Here is a 23556-nt window from a genome sequence, read left to right on the forward strand (position 1 = left end):
AGTGCATCAAGGGTGTCTAGATCGCTATTTACAATCACTTAAAGAAAAGAAAGGTAAATTTCCTCATCAAGGAATGCATTGGAACTTTACGTTTACCATTTTTTCTCCATCTCCTAAAAATATTTTTTTCACTGCTATACAGTCAGATATACAAGAAGAATTGTTTTTGAAGGTGGTCATATAGTTGATCTGGATCAGGTACAGACTTCTCTTCAGACTGTTACTTTGTTTAAACTTAATGATTTAACATCCCGTGTGGTATCAGGGAGAGTTCCTCTGTCCTGTTTGTCGTGGGCTTGCAAATTCAGTCCTTACGAGACTGCCCAAAGATGTAAAAATAGCACCACCACTTGATTCATATTAGATTCCAATGGCTGTTTAGCCTCATCGAATAGAGTAGCAACTGCACTGCATGTTAAGGAAGCCCTGTCCCTCCTGCAAAGTGTGGCTGATATTGCTGAGAGCTCTGCTCTTCCAATGCAAGAATATGGAAGGTCAAGATCAAATCTTGAATCTGTTTCCAGTGTACTTTCATTAATTTTGTATGACACACTTAAGTACTCCCTCATGTCAACACAAGTTGCTGCTCGATCCAGAAAGACTTCATTGGCATCAAACTGCACCCTTGGTTCGCTGTATAAACAACTCAAGTCTTCAAATGGTTTTATATTGTCTTTGCTGCTTAGTACTGTAAATAGGACAAGAACAAAGAACTCACTTGATGTCCTTATAAGATTAAGAGGCATCCAGCTTTTAGCAGTATCTATATGCTCAAGCATTTTTATAGGTGAAAACCCAAGCAATAGATGCAGTGGTATGGCTCCTGTGCTGGTTACTCTTAATTGTTTTTCAAATTCATCCTGTTGTTTATGAGCGATTTGCTAAAATAAGTTTTGGTGATATGCTTTACAGGTAATATGCAAGAAATCTTGAAACTTCCTGATCGATGTGCAGTTTTGGAACCGAGTTTCTGATCCTATTCTTGCCCATCATGCTTTTTCATCACTAATGTGGATAATTTATTGTCTTCCTTGTCCTTTTCTTTCATGCGAGGAGACCTTTTTGTCTCTTGTTCATCTCTTTTATGCCATAACCATAATTCAGGTTTGAAATTTTCATTTATCTGAACTTTGATAACTAAGTCTAGATTTGAACCTTATATCAATGTTAATATTTTCTTTTGGTTGCAGGGGATAGCAACATACTGCAAAAAGCAAGAATGCAATTTGAGTGAATTAGAGCATTATGATGGTCTGGTTATAGATGTCTACAAAGTTATGGGAGACTTTAGAGCTACTGGTGGTTATTTTGATTCTAACCATATCAAAACATCTTGTGATATCACAGAGGCAATTCGTAGCCTGAGCTTTCCTTATTTGCGACGATGTGCACTACTGTGGAAATTAATTCATTCTTCAACCTTGGTTCCATTTAGTGAAGGGTCTTGCATGTCAGATGGATTATCAAAATCAACAGATGAGATGATGCAAAGTGCTGAGGATTCTGCAGAGGATCTCTTAGAAATAGGAAAACTGGAGAAGATATTTAAAATTCCCCCACTTGGTATTGTTCTTAATGATGAATTTTTATGGTGTAGTTCCAGGATGGTTCCGTTGTCTTTCCAAGGAGTTTCAAGATTGTAATAAACAGTGTGTTCTGTATTCCACCCCTGCTGTCCCATTCAGATTAATGGTTTTGCCTCATCTTTATCAGGATTTGTTGCAAAGGTTAGTTTCTTTAAATTTCATAAATTATTTATCCATTTTCTTTCAAAGATCCAACTGGTTTTGCCGGTTTTTTTAAAGGTATATTAAGCAGCAATGCACCGACTGTGGGAGTGTTCCTGAGGAACCTGCATTATGCCTGCTCTGTGGTAAACTGTGCTCGCCATCCTGCAGGTTTGGACACATTTTCTGCATGTTACTTTTAATTTCTATGCTCTTGAAGGATCATTGATGCAGTTTGTTCTAATCTCAAGGCAAAACAGTTGCCAAGCTCATGCACTGGCCTGTGGTGTTGTTAATTCGAGTAAGTTTTAGGATTTTTCTTTTCACACAGCTCTCTATTTGTTGCATATTGTCATCTTTGCTTTATCGTTACCAAAAAAAAAAAAAAAAAAAAAAAAACGAACGAGCGCACTTCTTGTTGTCATTGTAGAAAACCACAATCTTGCTTCAAAGGTCTGCTCGTCAAGCACTGTGGCATTCACCTTACTTGGATGCATTTGGTGAAGAGGTAATCTGGTTATTTTATCAATAGCTATCCCTGATAGTGCATCTTGATTTTACGTTTTAACTTGAAGTTACATTCCCAATCAATGCTGTTCTCACTTTTTTTTCTTTTCCAACAATTTCTAGGACATTGAGATGCATAGAGGGAAGCCATTGTATCTGAATGAGGAACGCTATGCAGCTCTGATGCATATGGTATTTAGAAGCACTATATTACCCTTGTTGCTTTTGACAGTTTTTATTTGCATGCAGTTTGGTGGTATAATTATTTGTAATTGAGATGGATTTTACTTGAAAGAAAAAATTGTAATAGAGACTGAAAAGGTTGAACAAACAGAGAAAATGCCCAAGATCTTGAGAATTGCAAGGATATATCTTTTTCAAGAAAAATATAAAATTTGACATAGTATTTCCAAGAATATGTTAAATATTTGGTTTTTGTTTCTCAGTACATATGATGACTGATGAGCTCATTTTTCATCTTTCTTCTTCCCCTGAATTAGTTTGACTAGTTCGCTTAAAAATATTACAATGAATACAACATTTTTTTCTGTATTTGTAGAGTTTTATGCCCATCAAATCTTAAGAATGCATCCACAAGCTTTGCTGTAACTGTTACTTAAAAGTAATTCTCGTCTTGCTGCATGCTAACATTCTCTCATTTTGTTATTCTAGGTGGCTTCTCATGGCCTTGATCGAAGTTCCAAGGTGCTCCGTCAAACATCTGTTGGTGCCTTTTTCATGCTTTAGCTTCAATCATTGTCATAGAAATGTTCTAATAGAGTTATGTTGTTTAAGTTGGATTATGCAGTCAATTCATCTCACTATTTTCTTTCTTTAAAAATTGATATTTATCTTAATTCGATTTTTATGGTACAAGCAGGTAAAAGAATTCTAAAAGTTGTGTCAGATGCTAAGAGGCTGCTGTCCATATTTCCAAGTTTTGGTTCAAATGCAAGAGGATCCACAAGTGAGTGTTGTCCATTATGGTCACATGTGACAGCATATTTAGGTTGGTGGAATTTTTCAATTTAGTTAATAAACTGTTCCCTTTGAGTAATTTTGGTTAGGGTAAACACTTTTTAGTGCTAAGCAATGAAATCTGACATTTGAAGCTTTGAATTTGGCTTACCAAACTACCATTTTGGTCGAGTTCAGCCTCTGCCCGATTCAAGACGTTGCACTGTGGCTTACCATGAGGGATGTGATTATATGGTTAATGTCCCACCTATTTATCACTAATTGGTTTTAAGTAGGATATGACAACGAAATAGTCAAAGAATTCTGTGGTTAAGCGTTGTTCATAGTGGAAGTTTAAGTATTTGGGCTAAATTGCCACCCCTACATATAAAGAGTTGTTCATAGAGGAAGTATTTTTATACTTGAAGGTGTATATGTGCATCACTTTCTTCTTTAAGTAACACATTTTTGTGTGGCAGATATCTACGTGGGAGATAAGTCTGGTTTCCTTTTGCCAGGGCACGGTGGCAGCTGGTTTGCGAGGCTGCAAACATACTGCCGCACATGCTGCTACTGTATAGTTGTGCATATGGAAAAAAAAAAAAAAATAGTCTGTCAATTTGTAATCTATTCACCTTCTCATCTCTACGTGAGCTATATATGTACTTTAATTTGCTTGGGCTCTTTACTCTTTACTCAACTGGTTTCTTAGCTTTCTAAAATATTGCATTGGTTCCTTATAGTGACAATTTCAGTCCAATCAATAAAAGTCATAAATTTCTAATGCCTAGGGCTGAATTAGCTCTGGTTTATTTTATTTTATTTTATTTTTTTTTTTCTGTTGTGTTTTGGTTTTTAAAAATATTAAATAGGTTCAGTTATTTTATTTTAAAAATATTCTCACTATGTCAGAGTTGGATTAAGTTTAATATTTTATTTTAAAAATATTCTCACTATGTCAGATTTGGATTAAATTTAAAATGTTTATATCGTTGATGTCTATATCCATTGGAAGGGTTGAATGAATCGAGTTTTAATATAATTTGTTTACTATTATTTGCATCATTACCAACTTTCATAATCATTTGATTGGTTTGAAATTTATTTACTATTACTTGCATCATTACCAACTTTCATATAATGTCATGACAATTTGGAGCCCGGAGGGTGTGGTTAAATAGAAGGGACTTATTCATTCTTAACCAAAGGTCAAGGGTTTGATTTTTGATTTTAGAAATTGAGCAGTCTTAAATTTTCAGATCAGTTATCCCACCCAAAAGATGTGCTTACAATTCAACAATGAGAATGGAGCAGTTTTAAATCTCCAGACCAACTGTCAGCGAAGAGATTAGTCACTTTGTCCAACCGTAAAAACTCTAGGTACCCAAAAAAAAAAAAAAAGGTATACCCAATAAAAAAACAATATTATGACTATTCAATGGATAATCATTTTTTGTAGTTACAATTTCATCTAATATTATTCCAAATGAATGAAAGTTATACTTGTAGCCACTGACTTTATTTTATATATCACATTCAATAATCACACCATGAAATTTAATTTTATTAGATTATTATTATAATATGAATTTTATTATGATGTAGTTGAAAAAATGGAACATGCTTGTTATGTCAAGATTGTGAATTCTTTATTGAACAAAAACTAGATTAGAACTATCAAATTTGCTTTAATTAACCAAGATTTCAATAAACTAGATTAGAACCATAAATTGTGCTTTAGCTAACCAAGACTAGGAAAGAGAATTGATGTACAAGCAAGTCCTAATCCATTTTACACGCAAAACAATTATAGAATTCAAGTCAAATAATTAGTTGTAGAATTGCAAAAACAAAATGACAGCATCTAGTGTAGGAAGCTGTCCGTAATGTCATAGGCGTCTAAGAGCATCCATATTAGTTGGGGAGAATTGAGGGATAATGTAAGAGTGATTAGGAAAGAGAAGATGGGAGGGGAGAGAAAAAAAAGAAAAAAAAAAGGAAAATTAAATTTATAATAATAATAATAATATGACTGTCAGGCGCGCCTGACGGGCGCGTGCACCGCTGTGCGCTATGGTGACAGCCACGCGTGCATTATTTCACTTTTGTGGTGGGTCCCACCATTTCTGAATTCTCCCTTCACTTGCAGGAGAATTATTTCTCAAATAACTCTTCCCCACATTAGCTATTATCTTGGGTGGGGAAAATTAATTCTGAAATAACTCTAAATTATCCACAAATGTGGATGCTCTAAAGGGTATCAATACAAGTTGGTCTGCCCCATTAGTCCCGTTTGCAGGTTTTACATGTTGACCCATGGACCCGCAAGTTAAAAATTTGGAATAATGTTCAAACTGGCCACTGAACGTAACCTGAAAATGCAATTAGGCCATTGAACGACAAAAAAAAAGTGCAATTAAGCCACTAAACACTCCAAATGTATGCAATTTCACCTGATAGCAGGTTATCATCAATTTTAGCAGGTTACCTGCTTACGTGGCGGTTGAGTTGGCATTTTAAATAAATTTTAATAATAATTTTTGAATTTTTGAGTTAAATCTCAAATAATGGTGGCTGTTTCAGGTGTTACAAATCGTGCATTAAATGTCAAATTAAGTGCTATTGATTCTTCACCTCCTATATAAGAAGGAGTGTAGCAGCAGTGTTTCTACACAGATTGAGAACAACACACACAACACTGAAATACTGTTTTCACAGCTCCAAAATCTCTGCTCCTACTCCATTCTTGTAGCCGTGTTTTGCCCGTGCTCTTGTTCGCCGGGTTCGTTCATTTGGGTGCTCAAACGTCGAACCGTTGTACGTTTTATCCTGGGAAACCTAGGCCACAACGCTCCTAGCATTTTTGGGAGGTGGCAAATAAGGTTTTAAGGAAAGAAAGACACCTCGCCTAACTCGTACTAATCTTTCTTCCTCTCCTTCTTTCTTGTTTCTGGATTATGCTTTTAAGCAAAAATCCGTTCACCCTCTTTTGATATATTCGTTGGATTGGACTTATAATCTGATGATTATTAGTTCCAATAATTTCTGGTTAATATATATTGGTATATCTTTCTCGTAGATATACATACATACATACATATATATATATATATATATATATATATATATATATATATATATATATATATATATATATATATATATATCGGATAAAATATCAAATAATATTTTATATACTTGTGTGTGTATATATAAATATTATTTTACGATATTAAATCGATTTTGGTTCATTATCACCAACAACATGGTCCAACAATAATAATCCCACTTATTTCTTGCCGTACGTGTTGTTGGTCTGGACTGCTATCGTTTAATTTTAAAAAATCATATTCCACAAAACACCTAATCAAAAATTAATATTAAAAAATTATTTAATAAAATGTAAAATAACAAATTGCAAGCTTAAATATTGTTGTGAATTTAATAATAATAATAATATTATTATTATTATTATTATTATTATTATGAAGTAGAAGAGGAACAACAGTACGGATGAGAGAGTTGAGAGAATGTGATTAGCTTTTCATATATATAGCATTCATGTACAAGATCATAGAGGTAAGGGGGTATTTATAATGTTAAGATTTAGGAGCTAATGAATATAAAATTTGCATAAAGGAAACATGCAGCAAAGGTAGCTTAGTTGGCAGCTGAAAAGTTTGCACTACCTTTGTCATGCTTAAGGTCTTGAGCTCTATTCCATGTGGCTGCTTAGTGGAAAAGATTTCATTTTTTATACGAAAGGTCACATCTCTTTTTATTTCATAACATATATGAGTTTTTGAAAAATTTTAGTATTTTAAAAGTTATTATTTTAAATGCATTATTTAGAATGAAATAATAAATTTAAGTATAATATTTAGCATAATTCCAAATATATAATAATAATAATTTTACCACAATTATAATTTTTTATTTTTTATAAAAATAAATACGGTAAATTTATTTGGAAGTTGGAACTGCTGATTTTAGGGCTTTAGAGACAAAGTTCTCTTTCACTCTGTTTCTTACCCTCGCTGCCGCTCACTGCTCTCACCCTCACTCTTTTATCTCTCACCCACCCATCGCTCTCTTACGTTCCCCGGCTTTCCAACTCGCACCCATTCACCCCTCTAGCCCACTTAGCCTCTCCGTGGCTCCATCACTGTTTTAATCATATCCATTCATTTGATATTTTAAATAGAAAAATACTTTCATTTTATATTATATATATATATATATATATATATATATATATATATATATATATATATATATATAAAGGGTTTTTAGGAGGCTATAAACGGGTTCTTGTAAACAAGTTAACACTATAATAATATTAATGGGATAAACGGTTTCTTAATAGGTTTAACGGATTGACATGTTAAGACACAAAAGGGTCCTTAACGGCTCAACCCATGACACATTAAGATAAACATTAACCCGTTATTTTCGTATTCAATTTTGTGTTGTGTCGATAATTATCAGGTCTACGTAAATGTTGTCAGCTAGCATGTTACTAGATTTGGACTGCAACCAGAGCCGGATTTTGGGCTGTGCAAGTCGGGCTACCTCACAGGGCCCCCAAATTTTAGAGGGTCCAATATTTAATTTTTACCTAGCTAGTTTAGAAATAAAAATTAAAAGTTTTCAATTAAATGCAAAAGGCTCGACTCTATGGAGAAATGGTAGGAGCATGTGGTTATTGTATTTCAACTTGAAGGTTAGAGGTTTGAAACTTGAGTGTTGTTCCAGCTTTGGACATTTTCCTTTTTATTTAATCCTTTTGCATTGCGAGTTGCGCACACTATTATTATTATCTATTGTTATAATTGTAATTTATTCCATAATATGTTTTTTTTTTCCATTTTTTTTAATCCTTTTGCATTGCGGGTTTGCGCACATTATTATTATTATTATTATTATTATTATTATTATTGTTGTTGTTGTTGTTGTTGTTGTTTTGTTGTTGTTATAATTGTAATTTATTCCATAATTATTTTTTTTTGCGCACAGTAACATTTTACCACCTTATTATTATTATTATTATTATTATTATTATTATTATTATTATTATTATTATTAGAAAAAAATATGGTATTAATTTTAAAGATTGTGATTTTAGTAGGGCCTCATTTATTTATCATAACAGGACTACAAAAATTAAAAAACCGGCCTTGGTTGCAATGTTGGACTTGTTAATAATTTTTGAATTAGATCAAAATCCAATATTTCCTCATCGAATAGTGATAAATTTTGAATTTATAGTCTAGTCACAAAAACTTATATGAATTTTCACCCAACTGAACAAATATTAAGCGACACCTAAAATTACTCAATTTAACGTATTTAGTGAGTCGGAGAACATATATTGGTCCAAAGAGAACATATATTGGTCCAAAATCAATGAAGCGCGGAAGATGCATGTATGCGGTGGTCAATCGTTATGCGTTGGACCCGTGTCCAGCCTGCTTGCTGGACACGGGTAACAGTGCCGTCAGATACTGTTATCTTCTCTCTCTCTCTCTTTTTTTTTTTTTTTTTTTTTTTTAAATTTCAGACCGCTTCATTGTAAGAGTATATGTTCATAATTTTATTACTATATGTTAATAACTATACATTCATAACTCCATAACTGTACGTTCATAACTCTATAACTGTACATTCATAACTCTATAACTGTACATTCATAACTCCATAACTGTACATTCATAACTCCATAATTGTACATTTATAATTTTCGAAGCTCTCTATGTTCACAATTTTAGAGCTCTATGTTCATAATTGTAAGTTCATAATGTTAGAGCTCTTTGTTCATAATTCGATCAATAACTGTACATTCATAATTCCATACTGTAGATTCATAATCTCATAACTGTAGATTCATAACTCCATAACTGTAGATTCATAACTCTATAACTGTACATTCATAACTCCATAACTGTACATTCATAATCTTCAAAGCTCTATATTCACAATTTTAAAGCTCCATGATCATAATTTTATCACTATATATATTCATAATTGTAAGTTCATAATGTTAGAGCTCTGTGTTCATAATTTCATAATTGCATAACTGTATATTCATAACGGCATAACTGTACATTCATAATCCAAAAAAAAAAAATAACACCGTTAACGGCAAAACGCGCGCGATTTTTATTTTTTTTTAACTAAATGACGCGTTTTTTTTTTTTAAAACGACGTCGTTTTGGTCCCGTGTCCACAATTCAATGTGGACACGGGTCCAGGGCATAATTTGCCTGCGGTGGTGGCATATAACTTATATGATATAAGCTTTCCAGATCAAAAAGGGATTGCTTAATAGGGCTGAATCAATTCACGTGTACTGGCGCAGAAATGAGCTAGCTGTAAGCATTTTTACCCAAATGATTAGTGATTTTTAAATTGGTGTTTTTATATGTACTAGTATTTGTCTCGTGCGATGCACGGTATACAATTTAAGTATCTTTATTAAATTAGTTGTTATATTAAAACGTCACAGCATACTATTAGCATATATTATAAAGCATTGTGTTATTAGATACCACATGAGATTTTAAAATTTTACATTTAAATAATTAGATACACACACGCACGCACACAATTTTATAACAAATTTTAAAAATTAATAAATTAAACTATATACAATAAATAAATGATTCTTTATTTTTTCATGAGAAAATATAAATGATATAAAATTTCAAACGTAAAACTTCAAAATTAGAAGAGTATTAATACTCATGCCCAGTGTGATGCACAAACTTCAATAAATTGTTTATAGCATTTTAATTATTCAAAATGAAATTATTTATTTCACACCAATTAAGTTGAATATATTTGAAGAACAAAAAAGAATATGAAGAAGATCTTCATCAATAAAAAACACTTGTATCGAATAAAAAAAAATGAATACCATAACCGAAGCATCACACGGGAAGCTATCTCCACAGTAACTTACCCGTGCGATGCACGGTACATAAATTGTAAAGTATTAAATGTATGGTTCTTATATTATAAATAGTGTGCAATAATGAAATTTTAATTTAAAAAATATTATTGTTCATCCAATTATGTATGCAATTTTATTTGTCATCTAAAAAATATTTTTTTAACCAATTAAATACTTTTAATTTCATTTAAATAAATAATAGATTTAAAATTGTTGGAGTTTTCTAGAACTACTCCTATCTAGTCAACGTAATGTGTGTCTTTGTGCTACTTTCCTAATTCTGGGTTGTTCTATAGGATTCTCCATTTCACTCCATGCCTGTGAAGAAAAGCTCTAGATTTATATCTCTCACTTAGAATCTGAGCACTGTGTTTTGCAAGCTACACTTGCAGTGATGGAGGCGTGTTACGTTCTTCGTCCTCACAAACATCGTAGTTCTGAGGCTGAATTTCTACTACTTCAACCTCAATGCATCACGGATTTGTTTTATTTTTACACCAATCTTCGGATAGGATGGGTTTTTGTGAACAATATCTTTGAATTAATAGTGTTAATCACGTCGCATTTTTCATTTTCGATTGATTTTCCAGTACTGACGAACCCTATTCTCTATTTGGAACAGATCGGCGAAATCAATGCAGTGATTTCATACATCCAGAGGTCGGGAGATGAAAAAACTCGACCAGATAAAGTATTTTTTTTTTCCATTCTTTTTATATATCAGGATTTATTGATCTTTGAATGTTTTATATTTACATTTAGTACAGTAGTATATTTCCAGATCTACAAATTTTATTTTATTCTGTAGAGTAACAAAATGGCGATATATCAAGTTGAAATCCTAGATCTGGATCATGCATGAGGGTAGTTGGTTTTTTTGATGCAGCTATCTTATAGATCTAGTCCCTTTTTCTGACTGCTACCGGTTCTTAAGTTTCTAACGAATTCTAAAACTAACAGATCTTATTCGTTTTTATTTCTGCTACGAACTGTTTCGGACTTTCAATTAAAGTTTTCTAACTAAATTTGTTTTCAAAACTTAGCTTCCGCTTTTAATTTAACCAATGATATGTATAATGTGGTGTATAATACCTCAATTCACATCTTCATATTTTTAGTGTATTGGAATCTGAGTGAATTCTTATAAATACATCACAGTCCCAATATGTTTTTTCATCTTAAATATTAATGTCTGCAGTCATTTTTTGGGTGTTGAAAGACTAAAAGGTGAACTTAGGCATGATCTTCATTTCCCTATGCAGAATTTTCAGTACAGGATGTTATATCCTGTAATGTTAAATCCAGATCAGGATTTTGAAACTGTGTAAATCCCTAACGTGTTATTTACATGGAAATTCATACCTTGATTGATTCTTTAAGTGTCATGACTGAATGACATTCACATGGAGTAGGCAAACATAGAAAATATGCATAGTCTATTTTCATATTAAAATAGAGTAAAACTTCATTTACAAAGTATTCATTTAAAGAAGGGTGCTAATACAGAATATATTTGCCTATTTCATAACTTGATTCTTCATGCAACTCTTGAATTTGATTAAATAATCTCAACCTTCATATATTCTTAATTTTCTTACACTGTTTTACCTACAAAGCGATATATTCATAAGCTATTTCTTCAATTGAGTAAATCACCTCAACCTTCAAGTTGTTAGTCAGTATTTTGCTTTTTGCTGTGAAGATAGATTTGAATATATATAAAACATAAAATGTTTTTTTTTTCAAATTCATATGGAGTAGGCAAATATAGAAAATATGCATAGTCTATTTTCATATTAAAATAGAGTAAAACATCAATACAAAGTATACATGTAAAGAAGGGTACTAATACAGAATATTTTTGCCTATTTCATAACTTGATTCTTCATGCAACTCTTGAATTTAATTAAATCACCTCAACCTTCATATATTCTTAATTTTCTGACACTGTTTTACCTACAAAGCAATTTATTCATAAGCTATTTCTTCAATTGATTAAATCACCTCAACCTTCAAGTTGTTTGATAGTCTGTATTTTGCTTTTTGCTGTGAAGACAGATTTGAATATATATATAAAACATAAAATGTTTTTTTTTTTCAAGAATCATAGTCCCTCTATGTAAGTTTCTCATTCATGATAACCAAGGATAAATAAGAGATATATAAGTCCTAATTTAGGCTTTTAAGAAATCACCTTATTGTATTTGGACAACAATGAAGTTGCTGAGGTTCCCATGAGTCCTAATGGATGTATGTACCCTATATATTATGAAATAACAGAGATTTATTATGTAGCAAAACATATTATCAGAACAGATATTACTGCAAAATATGTATTAACATTACCTCTTTGTCCTGGAAGAGACATTTTTTTATCTTGCTTGAGTAACCTCCACTCAACTCAGGGACTTCATACGTACCGACCAGCCAGACTTTTATTGCTCTCCTTGCATGTAGATGGGTAACCTGAGAAGCAAGAATATATTGGGAGGCATTTGAATAAGCTTTCGAATGTGCAGCAGTTTGAATGAACTTTGTACTATTTATAGGAGTGTTTCGATTCTGGGACATTGAACAGGCTATGAGGCAATTTGAATGAACTTTGCACTGATATTTATTAGTTATTAATATGTATTGGACATTGAACAGGCCATGATTTAGAGTTATATTCTGAATGTATCTTCATTAATGTAGAGTTCGAAATTCGAAGGGACACAATGTTTAATACAAACTAATTCTCCAAAAATTAATAACAATAAAGGCGTAGAACTGAATAGGCTAATCCTAAAACGATGTAGTATTTGTTTGGCGGGAATTGGAGCCAAAATTGGATTCTACTTTATTATAATAGAAGATGGCAGACAAGGAAAATTCTTCACTTTATGAATGAGTTAATACCTCCAATGGTCCTCCGAGTATTAGGGTATTATCCCCCCCCACCCCCCACCCAGATGCTTCTTCAAATCCTCCACCATCGCCTTCACGTCCAGTTTCCCGATCACTGTCACTAGATCATTTTCTGTATCCACTTTCACCACTTTTTTCTTAATCAAGCATACCGCATTCATGGAGTAAAAGGAAAAGTGGGGTATATGTATAGGAAAACTTTGTGCCCAAGAATCAGCAAAGAGAGTTACCCTGGAACAGGAAACAATAGAGGAAGGGTCATCCAAAGACTCCATCTTTGAGGAGAGAGAGAGGAGTTAATGGTATAATCCACAAGTGGTTCGCCAATCTTCAGAGTTGCCCGTTTTCTGAAACTCACGGCTTTCGCCATTGATGGCCAGAGGCTAAAGCTTCCTTCGTTGTTATTCTCGCCGAAGCAGAGTGGCCTCTTGAGGTGGCATTCTGTGGGTGGAGAGATCCGCAAAACTTGTGAGGAAGAAAAATAGGTGAAAGGACAACTTTGCCCTCAGACTTAACACCCCTTTGACAACAAACCTAACAGAGGACCATAGGTGGTAATTTTTTTAAACAAGTAGGACGTCTAGTAGCCGTTTTAAAGTCGGGGGACCATACCTGGTAATACCCTAATACTCGAAGGACCATTGGAGGTATTAACTCTTTCTCGTAGTAGAAATGACAGGTTTGCCCTCACACTTAACGTTCATTTAACACCAAACCTAACGGAGGACCACGAGTGATTTTTTTTTTGAACTCGGAGGACGTCTCATGGTCATTTTAAACTCGGAGGACCACACCTGGTAATACCCTAATACTCGAAGGACCATTGGAGGTATTAACTCCTTTATGAATCGATGTTTATTGTCTTTGTTCACAATTAAAGTTGCACTATTTCAATTCAAGTACTTGCCTCCTATTTTTCAGGAATTATATTGGCCAGAATTAAATAAACATGACAATTACTTTTACAAATGACTTATACTACATAATTTTCACAATTTTCGGTGCCAAATGATAAATTCTGAAACACTAATTTAAAAATATATATTATACATTAATCTATTCGTACAATATGTGTGTGATAACTAGTTTATCATATACGAGTAAATATTTATATATTCCTAATATCATTCCTTCTATAATTTTATTCACACTCTCAATTTTTATTATGTAAATCAAGTAAGAGTTTTAATATCAAAATTCTTTTGCGTAATTTAAGAAAAACATTGATATAAAAATTAAATTTTTTGGAGTTGAATTTATGATCACAAGATCAAGAACCCTATGCTCTACTGACCTAGCTAGTTGGGATGGATGGTAGAACTTGCTCTCAAAGATCTTCTGCTAATCTTAGTCTTAGTTTTGTTTTGCTTTTGATCTGCCCTTGGTGATCTAAAACGGATCATCCATTGTGATGCCAAGGGGATACCCTCTGCTAGAGGGGACTAGGTCTTGTTTTTTGCTTTTTGATCCTGAGGTTCGGCCCTTCCTATGTTCGAAAAAAAAGATCTACTGCTAATAATGTTCCATTATTATAAGATCTTCCATACTAAATAATTCATCGGCTAGATATAAGAAGAAAATAATGATGGTTGCGCAATAGGTTTCAACATAAAAAGGGATTATAATTTGAAATTTCTATTTTAACCTTATATTATTACATTGTTTTTAAGTTTTCCGTTAACTGCAGACAGAATATTAACGCTAGAGACCAAACTTGCCACTTTGCTCATAATTGAGGGACTAAACTCAGATATTGCCATAACTTAGGGACTGAGTCAGAACTTAGTTATAACTCAGGGACTAAAGATGCAATTTTCCCATTTAAATATTCATAGTTCAATATATTACAAATTATTAAATATTTGAAACGTGCTTATAATATATAGATACAATTATTAAAATTGATAAGATATAGAATTTTAATATTCATGGTTCAATCTATTACAAATTATTAGATGTAAAATAATAATCTTTAACTTTTTTAAAACAAATATTTGCAAATATTATATGTTTTTAGAAAGAAGTAACCATACATGTTTTCAAATTGAAACTCTATTCCAAGAGTCAAGAGCACCCCTACTGATGCTCAATCTCATAACATCTCATATAGGAGAGGCCACTACATGCCATCTGAGAATAATGTGTTTTACACCCCATACATAATATTTAAATATAACTCATTGCAATAACATGCTACAAACTCTGAAACAAACCCGACCTAATCCAACCCAACTAATTCAAACCCAACAACTCATCCTATAAATGTTACCATTCACCCGTTTTAAACCCTAAATACCCGTTCTTCATTATTCCATAACTCTACCTCCCGCCTCATTCGATCCTCCTTCAGAGAAAACCTAATTAAGAAATAACCATACTTGAATTGTCTTTAATTTATTTATTTCGTAAATACTACGATTGTCTCAACCTCATTGAGGCTTTCTTCACGTTCTTCATTGCAAAAATATAAATAACAACCGAGTTCTTAAAATTTGATAATTACAAAGAATATAATAAAATATATTAAACTTAAATTAGTACTAAAAAAATTAATTACAGATTAAAAAATATATAAATTGGGCCATATGATATATAATGACTTAATCGTCCAAAATTTAAAAAGATGATCCCAACGAAATAAAACATTGTTCGTTGGGATCATCTTTTGCTGCTGAGAATCGAACCTGATTTTTTTTAAATGAAACGCACGTTTTTAATCAAAACGACGTCGTTTTTACAACCGTGTGCACCATACATGGTGCACACGGTTGCACAGCATAATTTGTGCTTGTCAATAGTTATGCGCTCGTCAATAGTTATACATGGTGCACACGGTTGCCCAGCATTATTATTGAAGCCTAAAAGGGCCAGGCCAGTTGGCCCAGCCACATGGCCCACGGCTTGCATCAATCTGCTTCACTTTCTGGCCCAAATAGGCCAATAAATCTGCATGTAATCCATAGGCCCATCCTTAGCAAAAAGGCAAATAATTGGTCCACACAGTGTTTTGTGAACCACAACGAAAAGTACATTTTTAATATATTAAATATACATTATACAAAATATGTCCACACAATAATGATTGTCGCTCATGTATGATAAATAGTGGGCTTCATTCTTGAGTTGGAATAAAGGAAATGATATGGGCCGTTGTAGCCCATAGTGGGCCTGTGTTGATGCTGATTTGTACTACAATCATAATGTACATTGTATTCAGGAAAGGTATATTATTTTTGTATTGAGTGTACATTATATTGTATAATATACATTTAATATATTAATTAAAAATTTACTTTTCGTTGTGGTTCACAAAACACTGTGTGGACGAATGATTCACACAATAATTTGCTGTGAGGGGCCTTGTCAATCGTTATGTTGTGCAACCGTGTGCACCATGCAGGTTGCAAAACGACGCAATTTTATTTATAAAAAAAAAATTCAGTTTAGATTGTCGTTAACGGTGTTAGGTGGTTTTCTTTCGTATTCAAACAGTAGGATATATCCATAACTTCATAACTATATATCAAGAATTACATAACTGTATATCCAGAATTACATAACTATATATTCATAATTCTATAATTATATATTCATAATTTGACAAAAGTACATTCAGAAATTAATAACTACACATTCATAATTGACCTTATCAATTATGAATATATAGTTCATTCATTCTGGATATATAGTTAATTCATTCTGGATATATAGTTCATTTCATTCTGGATATATAGTTCTTTAATTTTGAATATATAGTTCATTAATTCTTAATATATAATTCAAATTATGCACATCATAACGCTATTAACGGCAACCGATTTTTTTTTTTTTTTTTTTTAAAGTCGAATGCATAATTTTTAATCAAAACGACGTCGTTTTGCAACCGTGTGCACCACGACATAATTTGCGGGGCCTTGTATTGAAGGCCGAATGGCCTGTGGTCGTTTAAGCCCAGCTGGGCGTGGAATGTTTGGAGTATGGGCTCATCGCTCATGGCAAATTATTGGGTGGACCATGGTCCACACATTGTTATGTCAATAGTTATGCTGTGCAACTGAATGCACCATGTGCATGGTGCATACGATGCAAAACGACGTCGTTTTGACTAAAAACGCGCGTCCCATTTTAAAAAAAAAAATTCAGGTTCGATTCTCGGCAATAGCACTATTGTGGATATATAGTAATGAATTTCTGGATATATAGTTATGAATTTGTGGATATATAGTTATGAATTTATGGATATTTAGTTCATTCATTGTAGATATTTACTTCATTCATTCAGTGTGGATATATAGTTATGAATTTCTGGATATATAGTTATGAATTTGTGGATATATAGTTATGAATTTATGGATATTTAGTTCATTCATTGTAGATATTTACTTCATTCATTCACTGTGGATTTAGTTCATTCATTGTGGATTTTTACTTCATTTATTCACTGTGGATATATAGTTATGAATTTATGGATATATAGTTATGAATTTATGGATATATAAAAATGCTATTGCCGGGAATTGAACCTGATTTCTTCTTTAAGTGGGATGCGCGTTTTTTTAACCAAAACGACGTCGTTTTGCATCGAATGCACCATGCGCATGGTGCATTCGGTTGCACAGCACAATTTGCGTTGTTATGTGGACCACAACAAAAAACATATTTTTAATATACTAAATGTACATTATTTTTGTACTGAATGTACATTATACAATATAATGTACACTCAGTACAAAAATAATGTACATCCCCTGAATACAATGTACATTATTTTTGTACTGAATGTACATTATTTTTGTATTGAATGTACATTATTTTACAATATACAAAATATAGTCTACACAACTTGTATGGACCATGGTCCACACAATAATGATTCGCCCCTCTCCGCCGGCAATTTATATCTTACACCACGGTGCGCGTTGCACTATGCGCCCAGATGCAAAACGACGTCGTTTTAATTATTTTTTTAAAAAAAATTTTCCGCCCCAGTGAATGGCAGTAGTTTTTTCTTAAAAAAAAAAACCCGATGTTCAAGAATGTACATAATGTTATACTAGAATACACATAATGTTATATATGAATGTACATAATTATATAACAAAATATACACTCTTTTTAAAAGATAATACACATAATCTAACATAATACATAATAAACATAAACTTTTAACATAATACACATCAACTCTTAACATAATACACACAAATTTTCTGATTCGGATGTACATAATTGTATAAAAAGAATGTACATAATTGTATAAAAAATACACATAACTCTATGAACCAATACACATAACGTTGTGAACAAATACACATAATCTCAGCAACTTCCTACCGCGCCTCCCAACACTACCCCAAAACGACATCGTTTTGGGAGGCGCGCGGCGCACAGTGCTATGTGCGCCGTGGTGTAGGATATAACGATTGCTCTCCGCCCCTAACAATTATTTCCAAGCCCATGTACTAATCTCAAGCCCATCTTATTGATTCCACGATCCAGCTTACATTCCCATCTCCAAGTCCATGCAAATCACAGTCAAACTAGAAGAAGACTTGCAAACATTTAAATCCCAAATTCCTTTCGGCAAATTATGCTATGGGTGCATACGGATGCAAAAACGACGTCGTTTTATTAAAAACACGTGTCTCTCTTTAAAAAAAAAAACAATTCAGGTTCGATTCCCAGCAACAACATATGAACTAAAATTCCCGAAGCGATGAACTATAATTCCAGAATTAATGAACTATAATTTCAGAATCTATGAACTATAATTCCAGAATCTAATCTATGAACTAAAAATTCCAGAATGAATGAACTAAAATTCCAGAATCTATGAACTAACATTTCAGAATCGATGAATTACAATTCCAGAATCGATGAACTATAATTCCATAATCGATGAACTAAAATTCCATAGTCTATGAACTAAAATTCCAAAATGAATAAACAACATAATGCTGTTGTTGGGAATCGAACCTGAATTGTTTTTTTAAGGGGAGACGTGCGTTTTTAATAAAACGACGTCGTTTTTGCATCCGTATGCACCATGCATGGTGCATTACGGATGCTAAGCATAACTATTCATATCTTTCGGTCATACCCAGTATATCGGCAAATTATGCCCTGGAAACGTGTTCACCGTGAATGGTGAACACAAGGCCAAACGACGTCGTTTTTAGGCAAAAAAAAAAATAAAATTTCGCGGATGTGGAGTTAACGGCGCACGTTGATCAAATTATGAATTTTCTTTTATGAGATTATGAATTTTCATCAAATTCATAATCTCATAACAGAAAATTCATAATCGCATAACAGAAAATTCATAATCTCATAACAGAAAATTCATAATCTCATAACTGAAAATTCATAATCTTATAACAGAAAATTCATAATCTCATGGTTCCAAAGTGAATGTGTAGGCATGGTTCCAAAGTGAATGTGCAGGCATGAATTTTCATAATTTATGAATGTCCGTGATTTCGGACGGGAATGTGTAGGCATGGTTCCAAAGTGAATGTGCAGGCATTAATTCATAATTTATGAATGTCCGAAATCATTGTTCACTTCAAATTAAAGTGAAACCGCAAAAATTTCATAATCGCATAACAGAAAATTCATAATCTCATAACAAAAAATTCATAATCTCATAACTGAAAATTCATAATCTTATAACAGAAAATTCATAATCTTATAACAGAAAATTCATAATCTCATGGTTCCAAAGTGAATGTGTAGGCATGGTTCCAAAGTAAATGTGCAGGCATGGATTCATAATTTATGAATGTCCGTGATTTCGGACGGGAATGTGTACGCATGGTACCAAAGTAAATGTGCAGGCATGAATTCATAATTTATGAATGTCCGAAATCATTGTTCACCTCAAATTAAAGTGAAACCGCAAAATGTGAAAATGAAGAAAAAAAGTCACGCAATTAATTAAGAAAAAAAATAATAATAACGGTGTATTAACACCGTTAGAACCGTGTTCACCATGAATGGTGAACAGGGTTCACGGCATAACGCTCCCAGTATAGCACGGATCAAGCAAATATCACTCAATATTTCCAAAATCCCATGAAATTACATAGGCCCACCCAGCACCATGGACCCAATGTGTCATTCCTTTACAACTCCCACCCTACTGCCCAAAGATTTTTTAATGTAACCTCATTTCCCAGGATTAATTCATGCATGCCCATTTTAATTATGCAACTCACAACCAAACCCAGCCTCCATACTGCCATCAATTCCCAGTGCAACGAGTAACGTAACCCCATTTTTATTTTCCATCCATTCTAAAAATTATCCAATCTTACCAGACCACCAACCACCATGCACACTGCCCACATCCCTTTCTTTAATTTTCATTATTTTCTTCTTTCTTTTGTTTTTAAACCAATTCCCCATTCAATACTTGTTTGCTACCAATCATCCAAATATAAGTCCTTCGTTTTTTGCACAATTTCTCCTTTCCTCTTCTCAAATTCTTTCTTTACACTTGCCATATATTCAAGCCTAGTCTCCTCCCATACTTGTTTGTTCACAACAAATGATCTAGGCCCACTACTAGCCATAGGAGTCTTAGAAGCTGAGCCCAAATCTCTTAGCAGCCAAGTCCACTTCCTTAGGTCCAACCCCATTCCACACAAAATAATGATGTGCCTTTGGCAAATTATTGTGTCGGCCATAGTTCACACAATGTTATGTGGATCATAACAAAAAGTACATTTTTAATATACTAAATGTACATTATTTTTGTACTGTATGTACATTATACAATATAATATACACTCAGTACAAAAATAATATATATCCCCTGAATATAATTTACATTATTTTTGTACTGGATGTATATTATTTTTGTACTTAATGAATATTATTTTACAGTATATAAAACATGGTATAATGATTGCATTCCTTTAACTACTTGCGAATAATAGTATTTGAAGTATAATTTAAGTTAGGCAAATTAATGAGTACGTATTATTCGAGTTTTAATTTAGAATATTTAAACTTATGTATAGATACTCATTAAGAAATATTTGACGTATAATTTGAGTTAGACATAATTTCAGTTTCTAAATCCTAAACACAATAGAATTTGGAGTATGGTTTGACTTTTCTAATCCTTAATTAATAATGGAAAGTTTAAAGAATCCTAATCCTAGCCTGCACCTAATAGTATCCTCAGTAGTTATATATATAGATACATTATAATGAGAGATTTTTGTTTCAGAGTTGTGAAGTTTGCTCAAGAAGAGAAGCGAGAATTGAAATAGTGTTGGCTGACTCACAGGTATCTGTGTCTATTTATTTCTTATTTATATAGAACAAGATGAGTAGCAGTAGCATTATTAGCATTGATGATGCGGGTACACAAAGGGCATGGTCAGATCTAGATGAGGAACTCTTATCATGTATTCTCAAACGTTTGGTTATTGGGGATTATTATACTTTTCAATCTGTATGTAAATCTTGGAAGTCCATAACACCAATTACTCGTCCATTGTTGCCAACACCACTTGAACATGCATCACCATGTGACATAGATTCGTATGAAGCCCTGCATCTATTGTACTTGAATCAAAAAACTAGTTTGTTCAATTTTTATGATCCAACTCGCAATATTAACTATTCACTTAACATTCCTCAATTGTTGGATGATGATATTGGTGAAGTTGAAATTTTGGATGCAAATCATGGTTGGTTGCTGCTTGCTAAAGGCATTAAATCTTATTTCTTCTTCAACCCCTCAACTAAGGTTAAAGTAGACTTGCCAGACATACAAGAACCATCATTTATATGGATGTGTTTTTCCGGATCACCAACTTCTCACAATTGTCAAATTGTTGGTATTTGTAGTACTCTTTCATATTTTATTAGTGTAGGTGTATTGAATTTGGGTGAAGATTCATGGACAGTGTACCCACAAGTAGACAATAATATAGATTTTATAGGTGCGTGTTGCACCCCAGTTATTCGCAGCAATGGACATATCTATGTTTTAGGAGAATCTGGAAATCTCGGGGACCTTTACATTCCAAAAGAATATGATGACAGAATTTATTGGAATATTATTGGTAAGTCAGACCGACAACAATTTAAAAATTTTCGAGATCGGTTTCTTCTAGAAAGTGATGGAGATCTAATGTGTGTGGCAACTCTTGAGGAAGGCGAAGTTTGGGTTTTGAAGCTTGATTCTAAAATGGTTTGGCAAAAGGTTGAGAATTTGAAAGGAAAAACTTTTTATGTTTCTCCCAAGATATCATTGTCACGAGAAGCAACTGTTCGAGGAACTAGTAATAAGATATATTTTCCAAAGTTTTATGATGGCAAAGGAGTGTTTTATTGCCTTGCAACAAAGAGGTGGCGTAATTTTCCACAAAGTTTTTCGAGTAAAGATTATTATAACACAAGAGAAATAGTTGAATGTATTTGGACTAGACTTCCAAGTATTTCTGATTCATGAAACTTGTAATAATGTATGATGGATTGATGGATACTAGAAACAAGTTTTAATTTAATTTGAAATATAAAATATTTTAGTTTAATTTGTACTTTCATGCTTTACTCCTTTAATACATATATGTTGATTATGAACCAAAAAGAAAATCATGGTGCTATATATTCGTTTGTTTACCAAAAATAATGGTGTGTGTGGTGAGTTATAGACACAAGATTGCTTTCTCCTCTTCCCTATTTTACACGGAAAGAACTTTCATTGACTTTTAATGCTTTCTTATAGAACATTTGCCGTATCTTTGCATGGTTTTACTGCACTATTTTGGTCTTTTTGAAAAAGAATGAATGTTGCTTGTTATATCTAGAAATGTGATCAAATTTATTCATATCTCTTTAACATAAAAATGCGATCAAATTTATTCATCATCTCTTTAACATAAGAGAGCAAAAGAGCAAAAGAAGAATCTCTTAATCTCCTACATTAGATTGTATTCCTTGGACTATTTGTAGAGAATCTGTTTCAATCTACAGGTTATACATTCCATGATCCTTCATATAGCCAGTGCTTCGGCTTCTTTCGGCAAGATCGAGAATCTGTTTGTCACCTCTTTCCAGTCATGAAGATAATATGAAGCTCCAACAATGGCAGTCCTGGCATTCGGTTGGATTGAGTTCCAAATCTTGTTGTTTCTCGCAAGCTTTATTTTCCAGCAATACATGACTAATAAGGCATGCACTGTCTTCTGCACTCAACTGTCTCCCATTTGTTCATCTGATTGTTAATTAGTTAGGATACAGTACAGTAGCTCCTTCCAGGTAAGGATAGGGGGTTGTTTCCACAGCAGCATTATCAGGATCTGGGAGCCATTAACCTCCTGATTGAGTTAGTTGCTAGAATACAGTGATCATGGGAGAGTTATTGTCTAAAATCAAAGAATGCTTTCTATAAATAGAGGTTTGATTTAGGTTGAAAATATGTGAAATTTAGAGGATATTGAGAGAGTGTTAGAATTCAGACAAAACTCCATATTCGAAGGTGCTAAA

The 23556-nt window shown here is 32.9% G+C and overlaps 1 long non-coding RNA gene and 1 pseudogene across 1 annotated transcript; both read left to right on the forward strand.

Annotated features, from left to right (window-relative positions):
• The first annotated feature begins 653 nt into the window (after window positions 1-653).
• On the forward strand, window positions 654-3979 carry LOC109181201 (annotated as a pseudogene).
• A 6409-nt stretch (window positions 3980-10388) lies between these two features.
• On the forward strand, window positions 10389-12784 carry LOC109180985. Its single transcript, XR_002054140.1, has 2 exons — window positions 10389-10834; window positions 12549-12784. It is a non-coding gene; the product is annotated as an uncharacterized LOC109180985 (long non-coding RNA).
• The last annotated feature ends 10772 nt before the right edge of the window (window positions 12785-23556 follow it).

The sequence above is a fragment of the Ipomoea nil genome, unplaced genomic scaffold (assembly GCF_001879475.1).
Source record: "Ipomoea nil cultivar Tokyo-kokei standard unplaced genomic scaffold, Asagao_1.1 scaffold1043, whole genome shotgun sequence".
Taxonomy (NCBI): Eukaryota; Viridiplantae; Streptophyta; class Magnoliopsida; order Solanales; family Convolvulaceae; genus Ipomoea; species Ipomoea nil.